We start from the raw sequence: 6000 nt of genomic DNA, 5'->3' as shown, positions 1-6000 counted from the left end.
AAGTCAGAAGGTTATGTAAGTCAGCCTTTCCCAAAGCAGCTTCTATTAGCACTAGTTTCAAGGTATGTGAACAGACGTTACACAGTGAAGGGCTGAGACAGTCTGGGAAATGTTCTGTGCGACAAAGGTGACCAGACGTCTTCCCAAGAGAATTCTCAGAAGCTTCAGAGAGTTCATTTACTTTTGCTCTCTTCAAGATGGGGTGAGGCTGGCAGGGTTCCTGAATCTTATTTGACCACAGGACTCTCTTCACCTGAAATACACATTGAGAAACCCCCAGTGTAAGGACTTCAGCTTAAAATAAGCTAAGCTTAGTTCAGAGATGAAAACAGAGATGAAATGAATAATGCATCTTGAAGACAGAACAGGACATTTTTGGGTTCAATAAAGTCAATGTTTTGTGACCTGTCTGATAAAGTTCACGACAAAAACATGAGGTTAGTTTTGCTGCCCTGTTTAGAACCGTAGGATAAAATAGGATTCTCCAAACACTTCCCATACTCTACTAGAGTATTATGAAAATAGTATGATAGTGTTTACATGGTTCCAAAAATCATAAGGAGATTAATATTGAAGTATTGAAACACAAATTGAAAGTGGCACATGAATATGATCAATAAATATGTGCATTGGTTTTGGTTGTTCTGAAATGCTATAGATAAGGATCTGAAAATTTTGGAGATTTCTAGATTAGATAACCCACAGAAGGAAATATCCAGTGCACATGCCAAGGTTTGGGTTGTAGAAGTGGAGAGGAAGAAATACCATTAGGAACTGGGTGGGAGTAGGACTTGGGGAGTTGGGGAGGAGCTAGAGGTGCTCAGCAGCAACTAAGACAAAATGAGAGTGGGGTGAGTGGGGTGGAATAAATGATGACTCAGAGGACGTGAGTTGTAGAGATAGGTTGAAGTTTACCTCCGATTGCACTGAGGAAATTGAGAAGGAGTAAAATAAGGCTATAAGGGGCTGGAATGTGGCTCAGTGGTAGAGTGCTTGCCTTGCGTGCACAAGACCCTGGGTTCGATCCCCAGCACCACACACACAAAGGATGTAAAGCAATCATATGACGCCGTATTGCAACACTACTTACAACAAGTAGCCAAGTGTCTGGGACATATGAAGTGTTCGATAAACTGTTGCAAAATGAGTGAATGAGGTCACAAATCAATGAATGAATAAATAAAATCCAGAGGGCTCATCAAAGAAATATAGAGCAGAAATACTTAGGCAAAATTAAAATGCCCAGCCAGAGTAAGATTCCACAAAATCCTATTTCCTAAAAAAGAAAATAGGTTCTAACAACATTCGGTATGTGTTAATTTATTGTTGATGTAGATATGTAAGAGTGTGAAACAGCAATATCATGTACATGTCTATGTATGCTTTATGATAGTCTTAAAAATGTCCTCATATGTTTATTGTAAAAAAAGTGAGAAAATAAAAATAAGCAAAAAAAGAAAGCTGATTAGAATACACTAAAGATAACATACATATTTACAAAAATAGGCCGTGTGTGTGTGTGTGTGTGAGAGAGAGAGAGAGAGATTTTCACTCAGTCATATGATCTGAGTATCTGTCTAAGTTAATAAACATGCTTCTATGAAGTCATTTTCAACATCTGAATAATATTCTTTCAAAAGAAGACCTAATAAGACACTTAACCAATCCTCTATTACTGCACCATTAAAATGATTTTTGTTTATTTTCATTATAAAAATGCTGTAATATACCGGCAACTACATCTTTGTCCCTATACTTAACTAGTTCCTCAGGCTTAATACCTGGAAGTCAAATTGCTGAGTCACTTTAGAGGCCTTTGCTTTGTATTTTCAAATTGCCCTCTAGTAATTTTGAATGAGGTTTCATAACACGTGAATTCCTTAAGCCCTACTTTAACTTACCTTACTGGATTTCCACAGTAACACCTGGAATAAGCTCCTTGTCCCAACTTCACAAGCAAAAACGAATGCCAAATAAGTTAGGGTGAGCCTTTTTCAAGTTTATGAAACTTGAATTGACACTTAGGTATTAATACTAAGCTACCGTGAAAGCTCTCTCCACATCACCGGATGGAAAGCCAATATACCAATGAAATACACCGGTACCCTGATCCACTCTCTTCTCCAACAGCAAAATACATAACCTCAAGTTTCTAATAAGGGTGTTTCAAAATTAAACAGTAGTTAGCTATTGCTCATTTGACATTGAATTATCTTTCCTTGTAGAGAAGGTTTACTGATGCCTTGCCAAGTGATTAAGTTTGCTCTTGAGTAAATTTTTTCATTAAAATATAGTCACTCATAACTGCTGCTGGCTGCCAGTATTGTTTATATTTGGATATTCTTGGTTGCTTTTAATCAGCAAAAGGATCAGAGAAATAGAGAGTTCAAAAGAGACTTGTAGATCATTTCAATTCCACACTAGCTAGTGGAGAAAAGGCAGTTGCCTTTAAAAGATTAGTTGTCTAATAGGAAAGTGCTATGGTTTCAGTGTCTCCACTAAAACTCATGTTGAAATGTAATCCTTATGGTGAGATACTAAAAGTTGGGACCGTGTGTGTGTGTGTGTGTGTGTGTGTGTGTGTGTGTGTGTGGACCATGTGAAAGTTTCAAAGGTAGTGAGATCATAAGGGTTCTCCCTCATGAATGGATTAACCCACCCAGGCACTAATGGGTAATGGGCTCTCTTCAGAGTAGGTCTGCTACAAAAGCCAGTTTTGCTCTGTCCCCTGCATCCATCCCTTTTACTGTGTGATGCCTCATACCACCTTGGGACTCTGTAGAGCGTCCCTCTTAGGAAGAAGGCCCTTACTAGACGTGAGTCTTTGTGACCCTTTCAGCCTCCAGAACTATGAACTGAAAAGAACTTTATATATAAGTTTCCAAGTCTGAGCTTTTCATTCACAGCAACAGAAAATGGACAGCCACAGGAAGTGTCTTTTCGAAGGTCACAGAGGCAGCAAATGGCAGAGGTAGTATCAGAGGAAGGTCCCTGACCTCCAGCTGGAACTCTGATTATTATCACAAAACCTTACAAATAGCTTGTCCCTTAAAATCATAAAGTTTATCTGCATAATTTTGCATTTGGTGAAAATGAAAATTTGAAGACAAAACTCAGTCAATAATGCACAAGTGATTAATTATAGTTAGATGAAGGCCAGGTATACTGAGCTCCAGCTGTGAAGCTGGCCCTGGATTCCACTCTGCTCCATCAAGACATACATCAAGGGGCTGGGGATTTAGCTCAGCGGCAAAGCGCCTGCCTGGCAAGCGCAAGGTCGTGAGTTCAGTTCCTGGTACCGGAGAAAAACCAAAAAACAAAAAAAAAAAAAAAAAAAAAAAAAAAAAAAAAAAAAAAGACATACATCAAAAGGCCAGGGTTAAGGTGAGATGAGTTCATAATCAAGGGCAAATTGTAAGTTGTGGCTACAATAAATAACATCTTAATATAATATTTTTAACAATCAAAGTTAATGTAGAACCCTCATAATAAACAAAATATTCAAATTTTAAATAGAGACAGGATTCAATCCTGTACTTCTGTGACTACTCACTTCAACCTAATTCTCACCCTATCAGATCCTGTAACTTCCTAAACTTTAATAATTTGCTCATTATGGATATTTTTGCACTTATATCATACTAACCCCAGCCCTGTCCAGGGACTGCCAGTGTCCAGGTCAGAGGTGACCTTACCAGTGTGGTACCAAAGAGGAGACAAATTGCTCACAGAGAGCTGCAGGCAAGATGCCTGCCCATGTGTATGACTAATGGGTCTCATCCCTGGGACAGATTTGCCCTTCAACTGGGTCCTAGGGCCATGCAGAAATGGCAACTACAGAAATTATTTATGGACCTAAGTGTGTAATGACTCAAGTTCTCATGATAATAACTCGAGGCATTCAAAGATTAATCTTTTAGGAATCTGGGTATTGTGTGGCACTTAGTATCATAAAACCAGCTGTTCAGACACTGGATGGATGAATTGGCTTGTCAACTCGTGTGGGGGAAAAAAAGAGCCTTTCAAATGACTACAGGCTAGCATGAGCCCATGCTGGTGGGAGGTGACTGCCAGAAACACGAATTGTACCTAAAAGAAGCAGGAACAGTGCGTCCACTCATACCCTAATAGACAAGACCATCCTTGTGTCTATCACATTCAATCATATTCAATGACTTTTCGTTTAGGAAAGAAATGAATTTTAAAGTAATCCATAAGGTTAAGGGGAAGAAGAAGAAATTGAAACTCCCGATTATTTTCCTTCAACTTCTCCCTTGTACCATCCTCACTCTGCTAGGGCAGGGGAGTAAATCATAGGATATCAGATGTTGACAGGATCATGACACTATGAGTTCCTCCATCAACTTTACAGGTGAGGAAAATCATGCTCAATGAAGAAAGAGATTGTGTCTTTTTGTGTGTTTCTCTCTCATACAGGGGAACCTTTTTTTCTGTCTTCTATCAACCTTATCTCAACATTCAAATCAGAATTTACCTAAGCCTACCAGAAGCCAGGCAAGTTCTGAGACCTACTGATGGTTTTCATGTAAGAACAGCAATGTTTAATATCAATTGATAATTTATTTTTTACCAAAAGCCCTACACAATGTACATCAACAGAACTCCTTTAAGGCTTGCAGCAAAGTTACCAGGAAGGTTTTATTTTATCCAGGCTTTTTGGGTAAACCAAACAGATTCGGAGAAACAAAGCCACTTCCCAAAGTGGTACAGTTCATAGGCTGAAACCCATCTTGATGGTTTCTGACAATTTCTGGACTTTACCCCCCTCTACTTTTGCGTTCTAGGAATGGACAGAGTCAGGAGGTGAGAATACGGTGGAAAGAGGTTGAGCTGAACACAGAGACATGTCTCAGCCACTAACCTGCCTTGGGACCTTAGCCCTTTCTTATGTAGACTTAATTTCCTCATTTAAAAATTGTTGTGAGTAAATCAGATTGTGGATATTGAAGTTTTTCAACAGTGGAACACATCTATTATGTGCCTGATACGCCAGGCACTATCCTAGACATTGAAAAGTTTGCAACAACTAGTAGTTTTAAAAAGTCCTCAAATTCATTGACTTATTATCTGAGGGATGTTGGGGTGGTAAATATAAAATAAAAGTATTAAAAGTTTTAGAAAGAATTAAAGCGCCCATGATGAATGCAATACATGGTAAAAAATCAAGAGCACAGGTAGCAGGTATAAGGTGATCACCCTATCTTATTTAGGGTGCTCAGAAAAATCCGTTCTGAGAAGGGGACCTTTGAACAAGAAGTGAAAGCCTGAGAAAGAAGACAGTAAGAATGAGCATCTGCACGCGTGTGCAGTTGACACCACCATCACTGTCTCCAGAAGGTCCAAAGCTGAACTACGGAAAATGATCTAAACCTCCCAGGCACATGTGAAAGCTTTGTTTAATCCTCACTCCTAACTTTTGTCAGAAAATATTTCATCATGAGCCCAATTTCAAAATGGAGCCTCAAAATTACGCAATTCACTCAGGCTTAATTACAATCCCGCATTGTGCCAAGCCTAAGTGAGTGCTCCTGGCCACTGCAAGCTAGAGGAAAAGACCAGCCATAGGGAGCATATGTCACTGATGGTTCATCATCTACTTAGGGTTTTCTCAAAGTCTTCATTAGAAGATCTTGAATGATATGAGAGTCACTCATGTTGTATTTGACACACATCTACATGTCAAAAGCTCAGAAAGAAATGGTGTGGAAGATCCACTGATTTCACCTCTGGCGCAGCTCTCCTATCAGTTCAGCCTTCTCCCTGTAAGGCACTACTGTTCCAGACGAGGCCGCTGTCATCTCTCATCCCTGTCCTCACTCATTCCCCTTCCAGCCCATTTCCCATACAGTGGCTGTGATGGAAGTTCTGAAGTGAGAACTATACCACATCACTGCTTTCCTTAAAACCCTTATGCCAACTCATGATGGTGGCGTTACAGGATTCGTACATGTTTGCATCAAATCCGCAGAACTGCATGCT

Source organism: Chinchilla lanigera, unplaced genomic scaffold (genome assembly GCF_000276665.1).
Source record: "Chinchilla lanigera isolate Chin_1 unplaced genomic scaffold, ChiLan1.0 scaffold00014, whole genome shotgun sequence".
In the NCBI taxonomy this organism is placed as follows: domain Eukaryota; kingdom Metazoa; phylum Chordata; class Mammalia; order Rodentia; family Chinchillidae; genus Chinchilla; species Chinchilla lanigera.
The sequence above is the reverse complement of the archived record's forward strand: the minus strand, read 5'-3'. Positions refer to the sequence as shown.